The sequence below is a fragment of the Anolis sagrei genome, chromosome 4, assembly GCF_037176765.1.
Source record: "Anolis sagrei isolate rAnoSag1 chromosome 4, rAnoSag1.mat, whole genome shotgun sequence".
NCBI classification, from domain to species: domain Eukaryota; kingdom Metazoa; phylum Chordata; class Lepidosauria; order Squamata; family Dactyloidae; genus Anolis; species Anolis sagrei.
Genome location: NC_090024.1, coordinates 57,600,296 through 57,614,045, shown reverse-complemented (window position 1 = coordinate 57,614,045; position 13,750 = coordinate 57,600,296).

The following is a 13,750-nucleotide window of genomic DNA, read 5'->3' as shown; positions in this document are numbered from 1 at the left end:
AAGATGAAAAAGGAACAACATTGACTTCTGATAGAATCTAAAATATTGATTTTGTTTTTGGTTTACAGAACAGCTTTCAAATGAATGTAAGATTAATGAAGACAAATTGACAGAAAATTGTTAAATTAGGCAACAATGATGATCAATCAGTGAATGGTTATTAGTCATGTCACAAAATTTCATGTTTTCTGACTCAAAAATATGGAGCTTTGTGACTTGCAGTGCTTGCCTCAAATGTGAGGTCAACATTTCCATCTCAGATGTTGCTTTCTAACTTGAGTTCAATTTCTTTATGGCTTTCTTATTCCCACTTCCTTTCTTATCTCAAACCCATCTACCGCCAAAACCCTTCTTGGTATTCTTTATTCATTTTTGTTGCCCTACCTTTTCCCCATTATGGGACCACAGCCATTTCTTCTGGTTTTACTTTCCTTACTTTTCATTCTGGCTTTTGACCTAGGTTGGACTCATCACAGAACTTTTTTCTCTGCTATTATATGATAGCTTTCTATGGCCAGTGATTTAAAACAAATATAGGGGAGTTATCCAACCAATATCAAATGATATTGGTTGGATAATTGGAGGGTTGGAAAGTGGATCTTTTGAGCCCTCATCTAAATACAGTTCACCATTCTTCCTTTTAGCCAATCACTCGCATGCATTTGATGTGATATAGTTTCATGGATTCTGTAAATCATGTATTTCCCCCACAGGTGGCTACATTTTTCCTCAAAGAAATCAGGAAAGCAATGGGAGAGAAGTAACCAAATGAATCTGAGTTATCTTTGTACAAATTTTCCAAATCTATATATTGTGAAAGTATAAATTCTACCTGCAATAACATTGTGAACAAATAAAAATAAGGGTGCTCTATATTCTTGTGATGGCCTTGTGATGATATATTAGAAATGCTTCAGGGCCAATATAGTATGATAAGTATAAACTAGGTTTCATGTCACTCACATCTCTAGCTCATATTGAACCTCCACAATTCTTGATGTGAAGCATTCTGGAATACTGATTTTGGTTGACATTTTCCCACAGGGGAACATTAGAGAGAGAGAGAGACCATTTGATTGCAATATGTTAGTGGAAGTTAGGGAAGAATGTATCTCAACATATTTTCATTTGGTAACTTTGCTAAAAACAAATAAACAGTTCTTTTTTAAAGTAAGCATTACTGTTTTTAATAGGCAGTGAAAAATAGTATCTAATTTCTTGTTCTTTTAATGCCACTATCCTTAAGCAATTTCAAATCATGTTAATGGGAGATGGCAGTAACAATTTGCTGTTGACTGAACAAACATGGGCCATTGGAATTAGCATTAAATGATAAATATTTATTCAGGCAGAAGTGTTAAAAGAAATAAAACAATAACAGCAGGAAGGCCAGGTTCTTTGAGAAATATCAGAGCAAGTGTGTATCTGAAGAATATTTGTAACTCTTTACTTTAATAAATAGGGGTCTTGAACTCAAGCAGGAATGAAAAAAACCCATTTAATAACTGCCACTTGCAATTCCAAGAGCATTGATTTACAATTTTAGCAGCCCTCTGCAAACACAGAACTTACAATAATATTTGAATCAATGGTCTTTCAAACGCAGTGCAGCCAAAACAAAGCCCTCTCTGATTGAACAACCAAACCACTTTTCATATTAACCACGAGGAACATGATGAATTTCACTGATGTAGAAAATTAGTACCTTTTTGCATGTCTCTCAGACTCCTGATTTCCTCCTTGGAGGACGCTGTGTCATGAATTATAACATCAGCTTTCCTGGCTCTACCTAATGCTGTTGAAATCCATTATTTCTTCTAGAATTATGAGCCTTGTTAGTGGAAATCCCAGCTATTTCCTTTCCAGCATCTGCACTGCGGTCATTCTATTATTAACGCCAGGCTCATTAAAAATATGAAAGAATCAGATTTGTGGCTTTCAGACAGCCATGGGTAGGAAGGGAAGGAGGGAGGGAACAGTTATTGAAGCTTCAGTAGAAGCAAATAAGCACAGTGTGCTGCTTCCAATTGACACAGCTGTCATGTAAGCATTTGCTGTAACTGAACAGCTTAGGGAGTCTAAGCTACAAGACCTTGTAGCCATATGTAAACAATACAGCATTGATGACAGGTTTACAACACCGCAGACAACATTTGCAGCTGTTAGCCACTGGTTTCTATAGCATGTGGCCCCCTCTTTTAAAAAAAAAACCTGCTGATTTCCAAATGTTTGGTACTAGGCTTTTATGGAAGGACTATGAAAACTTGCACCATCATTGGTATTACTTTCTTTTATTGCTTTTGTTTCCAACAGCCAACAGGGTGTAGGGGAGGCATGCCCTATACTTTGAGTTTAATTGAACCTCTATAAGATTTCATGCAAGCATGAGGCAGAACTGTGATTTTGATAATACTTTTCTTTCTCAGCATGATCTATTGCCATCTATTTCTGAGGAAGAGAGCAGTGAGCTTCCAATAATTACATGATAAATTTTGTTCCTTCTGGTTGGACTATAGGTAACATTAGCTGTGAAATAATGTTCATTTTTTAAATTTAATAAAACGTAAAGTATTTTAAGAACATCTCCAAGTTGGGATGGCTGTTTGTATGTGGTAGGCACTAGGCCTGTGCGATCAATGAAAATAATGTTTAAATACTCATTACTAAATTTTTTTTTGGGGGGGGGTGTTCTAAAATATTTACACAATTTGACAGGGTCCGTGTTGGAACTATGACAAGGTAACTATTTTTCATTACTTTTTCGTTAAGTAATTGCGTAAGTGGGGAAAATTTCAGGGCTCCTTTCTCCCTCCTTTTCTGAGTGCTCAGGGCGAAACTTGTTATAATTGTAGCACACATTTACTCCTGTTAGCCTACCAAGTTTCAGAACGTTGCACACATCCACTGATTTTGGGGGGATTTTTTGAAGTTTTTACAAACAACATTTTAAAACTACATGAGCTATCTCCTTGAATTTTTATACAATGACACAAGATAACAGGGGATCATTCCCCCCAAGTTTCAGAATGATTCATACATCTACTGGGTTTGGGGATTTTAAAAATGTTTTGATTAAAACTTTTTAAAAAGCCACAATAGCTATTCTCTTGAATGCCTCTAAATGACACAAAACACAACATAACCATAGAACTTCAACTTAGGGATTCCCTTCCAGTCCAGCACAGATTTACTTACAATTGGGCCTCTTTGGAGATTCAATAATTTATTGGAATTCTAAACTATGTGGCTGGCAGGCTGCTGTTATGGAGGGACAATAACTCTCCCCTACCCTCATTGGGGCTTTCTGATGCTGAGCAGAATTCTGGGAAATGTAGTTTAGGGGCAGGACCTTTTCAATTCTCTGTCACAGGGATCCTTCCCTATATACATTTCACAGAATTCTGTCCTCTCTCAATCTTCTTCCCAGCTTGCTCAGCTTGTCCTGCTCAACTACTTGTCCTCATGGCGACAGGCAGCCTGGCTCTTCTTAATTTAAAGATGAATGGCACCCTCTTTGGCTTCACTTCACTTGGTTGCACTGAAAATGATATGTCCGAGGCTTACCTACCAAATTTAAACAAAAAGTATTGGGTGAAGGTTTTACGTCTTAAGTATTTGTGTGGGTGCCTCCCCCAGTGTGTCTTAATATCTGTTTGTATATACAAATCTTACGAAATAGATTCGATACTCAAAACACAAATAAGTTTCTGCACAGCCCTAGTAGACACATGAGAATGGAAACATTTTGAAAACATTTGGTGAGAATAATAATCTGTCTCAAAGTTTGTGATACTACTAGTGGTTATCAAGAACCAGATCATTGGACTATTCACTATTGTGTGATTTACTGTTCATTTGGAAGACAGATATTTCTAAAGTTTTTATGACATAAACTCCAGAAGTCCATGCTTAAGACCCATGAAGATAAAATGCTGTGGCAAAACCAGATACTTCAGGTTGATAAAACTACCAAGTTCTTTGCCTGTGTATGATAGCAGACATGCATTCTGAATACATACAACACAGGACACATTTATGCTACCTCAAACTTTTACATTTTTTAAAAAGCAAGGAGCAACACCAGAGGGGGAAGGCAATTTTCCTACCGGTGAAGAGGTGATCCCATTCTGGTTTTAATGTGAATGACATAGTTCTGCAAATTTGAATCATTATTGTAAGTTTTGCCTAGTTTGGAAACCTATGGAAACCACCAGAATGAAGTAACCAGTGTTGAGGATTATCTTGATTTTATTCTTTTTGTGAAAGCAGGCAAATGGACCGTGTGTGGGGCAGTACCATACAATTTCATGTTTGGTCAACTAACTGATGACAGGGAGCAAAAAAAGCAAGCAGAATCAAAGATTAGATCAAGGCTTCATGTCTGCTATGGACATCAACAAATCATTTAGATGAAAATATAAACAAAGAAATGATATCAGATCTCTCTCCCAAGTATGCATGTATGCATGTACACTAGTATGTGTATATATATTTGTGGTTTTTGTGTATATACACAGAGATATCTAACACACACCTTAGTTTACAGCTTGTTCTGTCTTGGTTCTAAATTAGAACAATAATAATTTTCAAAAAATTGGACAAAGTTTTTAAAAATCAAGACCAGAGAAAATAGGATTTATTTGCAATTCTCTAGGTGCTCACAGTAAATGCCTACAAATGTTACATGAACAGAGAGAACTGCCCTACTTTTTTAAAGGCATCTTATGTTACATTGCTTACACTACATACTTAGGTGGGTTATTTTGGGCACTGGAAACTCCTGGATGCTATTACGGTGCTCTGTAAGCTCTTGATACATTTGCTCACTGTTATGGTTATTTCAGAAGAGGTGTCACATTTTTCAAAATGCCTTGGCTTAGCTGTACCTTGTAAAATCTGAGCAGGTGCAGCTGTCATTTATAAAACACCTTTTGTGTTCTGCTGTGAAAGATAAACCTTGGTAATTATGCTTTCACAAGAAAGGGATTGCCAGTCTGTGTGGGATTTCATAATTTGGCTGCAGTCCCAGTAAAGTCCCAATAATGTTGCTGCAACTTTTAACAATAAAATAAAATAAAAATAAAATCAGCAGGCTAACACACTATTGGGAATTTGATAGACTAAGGTCGTATATCAAGCTCACTGAATGGTTGTGGTTATGGTAAACTAAGGATGGGTACTGCATGCTTTTCTGGGCATACATAGCTTTTGGGAGGATTGAGTGTAGTGCTTGGAATCCCCATTGATTTAAGCAAACCCTCAAGAGCTCCCAATTTTGGAGGGCTATCCTTGCCATTTTGGCCTAAATAATGAAAACACATTTAAATGGTGTTTTCTGGGATCATCTACTCCCAAAAGGAGTAATACACTTCGCAAAACAGTTCAAAAGGCCAGTAAGATTGGTGCGATGTCAAGTCCAGTAATCTTAAATGGCAGCTGTGAGATGTTTGGAGGGACTTAACTTTGATTGATATAGCTCTCCAGGCTTTGGAGTTTTTCAATCCTTCTTTTAGGTGAAAACGTTTGTCTTAATTTTTGTATTTGCATGCAAAATGTTTAATACTGAATTTAATTTGTAAGAGTGTTTGCTTTAAATCTCTGATTCAAGATAAAATCCCTTATATAGACAACAGGAGAGTCAATGTGAACTAGGACACTTGGAGGCCAAGGTTTAAATCCCTGTCCAGCCATGGAAACTTGCTGGGTGACCTCGGGCAAGTCATATTTGAGCAAAACACCACTAATTCTGCCAAAAAGCCCCATGGTAGCTTTGCCTTAGGCTCACCATAAATCAGAAATGATTTGAAGGCACATAACAACAGCAACTACTACTGTTACTACTACAATGACATATAGGTACAGTGGAATCTTTACTTAAGGGCATCCCAACTTTCAGAGCATTTTAAGAGCTGATGCTCAGCCAGGGTTTTGCATTGACATAAGAGCAGCATTTTGAGTTAAGAGCTAGCACCTGAAGGAGCACTAGTGCCAGAGGGAGCACTAGCATGATAGTACAGGGCTTTAGGGCTTCAATGGAGCATCTTCCTGCCTTGTGTCTCATGTTGTTGTCCCCTTTGGGAGACTGTTTGAACCCTGGTCTCCAGAGTCATAGTCCAAGATTCAGATCACTACACCACCTACTCTTTCTGTGATATAGCAAATCTTAATCTTCCTAGACATGTCCACTGAACAAATTGACTTTTATACATTGATGCAACTTACCTGCACAATTCAGAGGTAGTACAAACTGGGATTTTGTTTTTTTAGCTTATCTGAAGCAGCTTGGCTCCAACAAAGATGTAAAGGCAAAAGAAATGCCTAAGGATCAGGAATGGCATTTAACACTCTATACTTGCACTATTGGTGTCTCATCCAGTTTATCCAGTTTAGAGGTCAGTGGAAGGCCAAGTGAGCAGTTCCCGGTTAAAGACAGAACCTGCTTTTCGCAGCACAATTCTTTAGACCTGTTCCTCTTTTTCTTTTATTAGGAGAGGTGTGAGGACATATATTCTCCATCTAGTCTTTTGAACTGTTTTGGTATTTATTGATTATTTTAATGATTTTCATAGTTTTGTTCTTTAATTTGTATTTTAGTGCTGTTTGTTGGCTGACCTGTATACTTTTGAATGCTAGTGAAAAGGTAGGATAAATAAACACATGTAATCTAAATGATTCTCCAGCAAAGGATCACCGCCTTGTCGGGGCGCTGGAGCTTGAGCACCTCAATGATGTCATGAGCGAAACCGTGAAGGGACACCCAAGACTGGACAGTTGTGGAAGAGAGGTCAGACCAAGCGTGATCCCTGGGGAAGGCAATGGCAAACCACTCCAGTATCCTTGCCAAGAAAACTAAATGGACCAGTACAACCAGAGATATGTCGGTATGCCATTGGAAGATGGGACTCCCAGGTCGGAAGATGGCCAAAATGCTACTGGGGAGGAGCAGAGGATAAGTTCAACTAGCCCCAGATGTGATGACGCAGCTAGCTCAAAGCCGAAAGGAAGGCTAGCGGCTGACGGTACTGGAGGTGAACGACGAATCCGATGCTCTAAAGATCAACACACCATAGGAACCTGGAATGTAAGATCTATGAGCCAGGGCAAATTGGATGTTGTTATTGGTGAGATGTCAAGACTAAAGATAGACATTCTGGGGGTCAGTGAACTGAAATGGACTGGAATGGGCCACTTCACATCAGATGACCACCAGATCTACTACTGCGGACAAGTGGAACATCGAAGAAATGGAGTAGCCTTCATAATTAATAAGAAATTTGCTAAAGCGGTGCTTGGATACAACCCAAAAAATGACAGAATGATCTCAATTCGAGTGCAAGGAAAGCCTTTCAACATTACAGTGATCCAAATATATGCCCCAACCACAGCTGCTGAAGAAGCAGAAGTAGATCAGTTCTATGAGGATCTGCAGGAACTACTGGATAATACACCAAAAAGAGACATTATTTTCATTACAGGAGACTGGAATGCCAAGGTGGGAAGCCAAATGACAACAGGGATCACAGGCAAGTATGGTCTGGGAGAACAAAATGAAGCGGGATGCAGGGTGATAGAATTTTGCCAGGAAAACTCGCTGTGTATAACGAATACTCTCTTCCAACAACCTAAAAGACGGCTTTACACATGGACCTCACCAGACGGTCAACACCGAAATCAGATTGACTACATCCTTTGCAGTCAAAGGTGGCGGACATCCATCCAGTCGGTGAAAACAAGACCTGGGGCTGACTGTAGCTCAGATCACAAACTTCTTATTGCCCAATTTAGAATAAAACTAAAGAGATCAGGGAAAATACACAGACCAGTTAGATATGATCTCACTAACATTCCTAGCGAATATACAGTGGAAGTGAAGAACAGATTTGAAGGACTAGATTTAGTAAACAGAGTCCCAGAAGAACTATGGACAGAAGTCCGAGACATTGTTCAGGAGGCGGCAACAAAGTACGTCCCAAAGAAAAAGAAAACCAAGAAGGCAAAATGGTTGTCTGCTGAGACACTGGAAGTAGCCCAAGAAAGGAGGAAAGCAAAAGGAAACAGGGATAAGGGGAGATATGCCCAGTTAAATGCGCAATTCCAGAGGTTAGCCAGAAGAGATAAGGAACTATTTTTAAATAAGCAATGCATGGAAGTGGAAGAAGACAACAGAATAGGAAGGACAAGAGACCTCTTCCAGAAAATTAGAAACATTGGAGGTAAATTTCAGGCAAAAATTGGTATGATAAGAAACAAAGATGGCAGGGACCTAACAGAAGCTGAAGAGATCAAGAGAAGATGGCGAGGCTATACAGAAGATCTGTATAGGAAGGATAATAATATTGAGGATAGTTTTGACGGTGTGGTGAATGAATTAGAACCAGACATCCTGAGGAGTGAGGTTGAATGGGCCTTAAGAAGCATTGCTAACAACAAGGCAGCAGGAGACGACAGGATCCCAGCTGAACTGTTTAAAATCTTAAAAGATGATGCTGTCAAGGTGATGCATGCCATTTGCCAGCAAATATGGAAAACACAAGAATGGCCATCAGACTGGAAAAAATCAACTTATATCCCCATACCAAAAAAGGGAAATGCGAAAGACTGCTCAAACTTCCGTACAGTGGCCCTTATTTCTCATGCCAGTAAGGTAATGCTCAAGATCCTGCAAGGAAGACTCCAGCAATACATGGAGCGAGAGTTGCCAGATGTTCAAGCTGGGTTTAGAAAAGGTAGAGGAACGAGAGGCCAAATTGCCAATATCCGCTGGATAATGGAGAAAGGCAGGGAGTTTCAGAAAAACATCTACTTCTGCTTCATTGACTATTCTAAAGCCTTTGACTGTGTGGATCATAATAAATTGTGGCAAGTTCTTAGTGGGATGGGCATCCCAAGCCACCTTATCTCTCTCCTGGGGAATCTGTACAAGGACCAAGTAGCAACAGTCAGAACTGACCATGGAACAACAGACTGGTTCAAGATTGGGAAAGGCGTACAGCAAGGCTGCATCCTCTCACCCAACCTTTTTAGCTTGTATGCAGAACACATCATGCGATGTGCGGGGCTGGATGAATGCAAAGCTGGGGTGAAAATTGCTGGAAGAAACATTAACAACCTCAGATATGCAGATGACACCACTCTGATGGCCGAAAGCGAGGAGGAGCTGAGGAGCCTTCTAATCAAGGCTAAAGAAGAAAGCGCAAAAGCTGGGTTGCAGCTAAACGTCAAAAAAACCAAGATTATGGCAACAAGAATGATTGACAACTGGAAAATAGAGGGAGAAACCGTGGAGGCCGTGACAGACTTTGTATTTCTAGGTGCAAAGATTACTGCAGATGCAGACTGTAGCCAGGAAATCAGAAGACGCTTACTTCTTGGGAGGAGAGCAATGTCCAATCTCGATAAAATAGTAAAGAGTAGAGACATCACACTGGCAACAAAGATCCGCCTAGTCAAAGCCATGGTATTCCCTGTAGTAACCTACGGATGTGAGAGCTGGACCTTAGGGAAGGCTGAGCGAAGGAAGATCGATGCTTTTGAGCTGTGGTGTTGGAGGAAAGTTCTGAGAGTGCCTTGGACTGCGAGAAGATCCAACCAGTCCATCCTCCAGGAAATAAAGCCCGACTGCTCACTGGAGGGAAAGATACTAGAGACAAAGTTGAAGTACTTTGGCCACATCATGAGGAGACAGGAAAGCCTAGAGAAGACAATTATGCTGGGGAAAGTGGAAGGCAAAAGGAAGAGGGGCCGACCAAGGGCAAGATGGATGGATGGCATCCTTGAAGTGACTGGACTGACCTTGAGGGAGCTGGGGGTGGTAATGGCCGACAGGGAGCTCTGGCGTGGGCTGGTCCATGAGGTCACGAAGAGTCGGAGACGACTGAACGAATGAACAACAACAACAACAAATCTAAATGATTGCATTCTGTCCGTAATACAGGAATGTAGCCATGTGGTGATGGTGTACCTGTGTGTGTGTGTGTCTGTGTATGTGTGTCAAATGAGGGTATTGACCCCCAAATATAAAGTCTGACACTCAATGAAAATTAAATTCCATTTCAACTCTTTAGAATTTCAGAGAGTTAACTACTGAAACCTATACATGCTTAGAACTCTTAAATATGATTTCCCCTCTTTTTTGGATGCCAAACCTGCATTACGATATGCTCAAATGAGCTTTTAAGCTACCACAATGCTAGAAATTTGGGATTCAAAGAAAAAGTTTTACTGAGGAAAAGAAGTTTTAGGCTGGATGTACACTGCCCTGTATCCCAGAATCTGATTCCAGATTTTCCACTGGATTATATGAGTCTACACTGCCAGGTAATCTGGGATCATATACTGCAATATAGGGCAGTGTAGATCCAGCCTTATTGTGGGCCCTCATAACCTCAATAGCCTAGACTAGCTGCTTTCAGAGGAAAGAAAAGAAGGCAACTGACAACAGGCTATCAAACCTTTGCTTTAACCGTTGAAAGTAATACAGCATCTAAAGGCAGTAAAGACCACTCTTTTCTTTTTCCTATACATCTGACTTTTCCTGTCAGAGGTATACCAGCCATTAAGTATTATGTTTTCCAAGGGAACTAGCAATACTTCAATATTCATGCAACTGACATTCCCTTAAATCACAAGAGAAACATTTGAAAGGCGAATACAACAAAATCCAAAATTCATCAGGTATACCTTTATTGGGCCAACTGAAAAAAACCCCACAAAATACACGCATGCAAGCTTTTGAAGCCCCACTGATTTATTCATCAAGCAAAGATGTTAAAAATCATACAGGACAAGGAAAAAAAGTTAGAGTCACAGGCAAACATTTTGTTACTTGGGTTGTCAGTTAAAATGGTCTGGAGGGATATCAAAGCAAAGGTCACTTCCTCTTTTGCCATATGGGGACTAAGTGCAGTAAAATACAGGTGACCAAATCTCAACTCTATTACCAACAGAAAAGTAACTTCCCCTGAGGCCTAAATTGTTCCTGTCCTATGGAGATCCTTGAAAATCATTGAATTTCTCAAGAAGCCTCTGTTGTGGTTACTTCTGGAAAAACCTTTTGCTGTACAGGTAAACATGTCATTTGTAGTGCCACTGAAAGATTTTTTCAGCAGTAATAGTTTCAGAATATGTGTGTTTATCTGTGCATGCACATATATGTCTTTACATGTGCACAAGTTACATTCCTGACCCTCTGAATACAAAGGAAAAACCTGCCTTCTTCTCTGGGAGATATACCAAAGTGCTGCTGACAGCTGAGTGTATTAGTAGCTCACACTGTATAAATCACAGCCCTACTCTATTAGTCAAGGAAAATTATGGTGAGTGTCTGAAAGAAAGGTGAAAAATAGCAGAGGGCAAAATTATAGCCCTCCATACGTGAGATACACACACACACACACACACACACACACAGCAAATTTACAGGCAAAAATTGCACAAGACCAAAAAATATCTGCCTGATTGGACCGTGGGATTAGCTGAGATATGTTGTTGTTTCCCCTCCTGTAAATAGAGTTGTACTCTTTTCATTTTTCATCTAAATCCCCAAGCCTGTATGTCAATATAGTCATTCCTTAATATAAATGTTCCCGAAAATGTGGTCTGCTGACAAAACCACAGGACTGTGGAGAGTTTACACTTAGTATTTCACAGTCCCATTCCATTATTTTGCCTCCTGATTTCTGAGCATTTGAGCTATACTCTAAGGTTGCTAGTTTTTCTTAAGATCCTCAGGAGCTGGAACTTTAGCAAACTACTATGAAAACTACCCCTTCCTGAAATTAAATTATTATTATAGTAATTATTTCAATTGACAGTGCATTAAATTCTTAGTCATTATGAAGAAACAAATTGTCAAATAAATCTGTAAAGGCCAAGTTAAGTAAGTAAAGAAGGAAAGAGCTCAAATAGGACTGGGGGTGACATTTGTAGTGAAAAGATGTGAAATGGAGAAGCACTGCATTACAAAGAACTGCTAGAGAATTAGCTGAATAACAGTAGCAGATGGGGTCATGCCATCCTGTTCCATCTTGTAACCCTCCCGCTGCCAGGAAGTGTACCCTACAAATGAGATGTGGCATTTCTGCCACACTTTCCTGCAGAACAGTGGTGAAAAATAACACTGATGTATATATAGCCTCTCAACATGATGGAGCCTTGCACCAAATGTGACATGAGATGTCAGTGAGATTAGCTAAGCACCGGTTTCTAGAGGCTCTTTTTTCCCCTAGAGGCTGTGATGGGATTCTGAATAGACCATCTCCTCTGGCAGATAAAGATGAAGAAGAAAATTATTACATTGGAGAAATAAATTTCTTAAGGGAAAAAGAAGGGAGGACAGAAAGATATTTCCCTGTATTGTACAAAGATTATTTCAGAAGTATTTCCTTATTTTTATCAATATATGAATTCTTTGTTATCGTTAGTATCATCTCCTGTGCTCCTAAGGAAACCAGAGAGGGAGAAGTGGTTCTACATCATTCTTCATCTTTTCACAAAAATTCCAGAAAGCTTCAGACATCCTAAGCAAACAAAGAACTCATTTCATTTTCCGTTGGACCAATGAAGTAGGACATGCACCACATTCAGAAACAGAACAGACAGAGCATTTCTGATTTGATTTGCCCATCAGAAAATTGTTGATCCATCAATTTGGCAAATTGGATAGTGTCCTCCACTTCTCTCTAGATACAAGGTGAAGTCTAGTTGTATCCAACTCTGGGGGGTGGTGTTCATCTCCATTTCTAAGCCAAAGAGCTTGTGTTGTCCATGAACACCTTCAAGATCATGTGGCCAGCATGATTTAATGGAGTGCCATTACCTTCCTGCAGAAGCCGTGCTCACATTTGCATGTTTTCAAAATGCTAGGTTGGCAGAAGCTGGGGTTACCAGTGGGAGCTCATCCAACTCCCTGGATTCAAACTCCCAATCTTTTGGTCAGCAAGTTTAGCAACTCAGTGGTTTAACCTGCTGTGCCACCAGGGGCCCTTAAGAAAAGCTAGACCCAGTGAATATAACTTCTCAGGAGGTTTGACAATCCTGCTCTTCTTTGTTCCTTAGCCTGGTATAATAGGTACTATGTCAGCTAAGACAAGGCAGGACTTTTCTTTAGTTGAAGCCATTTTCCCATTAAAATTCAAATACTTATGGATATTTTATTCTAGTTGCAGGGTTGCATCATAAAATTTCATAAAGAGATAGTTGCCTTAGATCTAGTTGGGTCATTTTGCCACCCATTGAGCAAATATTATCAATATCTACTTCCTGGTAGTGGCTCTCAAAAAGAGGTCTTCCTGTCACCTGCCAATTATCCCCTCCATTAAAAAAATTAAGATTTCAAAAATTAAACCAGGGATTTTTCACACAAAAAAACCCCACATTTTCTACGTGGTCCGTCTCTATTGCATAATTCCATGCACGCATATGTCTGTATGAAAATGTATCACCAAGAAAAACTAGCTAAAATGCATAAGGGAAGAAACAGCAAGTGCTGGAAATGTAAAGGACAGGAAGGAACTTTCTTCCACATGTGGTGGACCTGTAAAAAAGCAAGCGAATTCTGGGGTAAGATACAAAAACACTGCAATAATTTTTTCATTCAATTGGAGCCTGAATTATTTTTATTGGCAATGTCAAATAACCAAACAAAATCATTAAACTACAAAATATTATACTATATGATAATAGCAGCAAGTACAGTATAGGCACAATTATGGAAGAAGGCAGACCTCCCAACAATAGAAGAATGAATGGC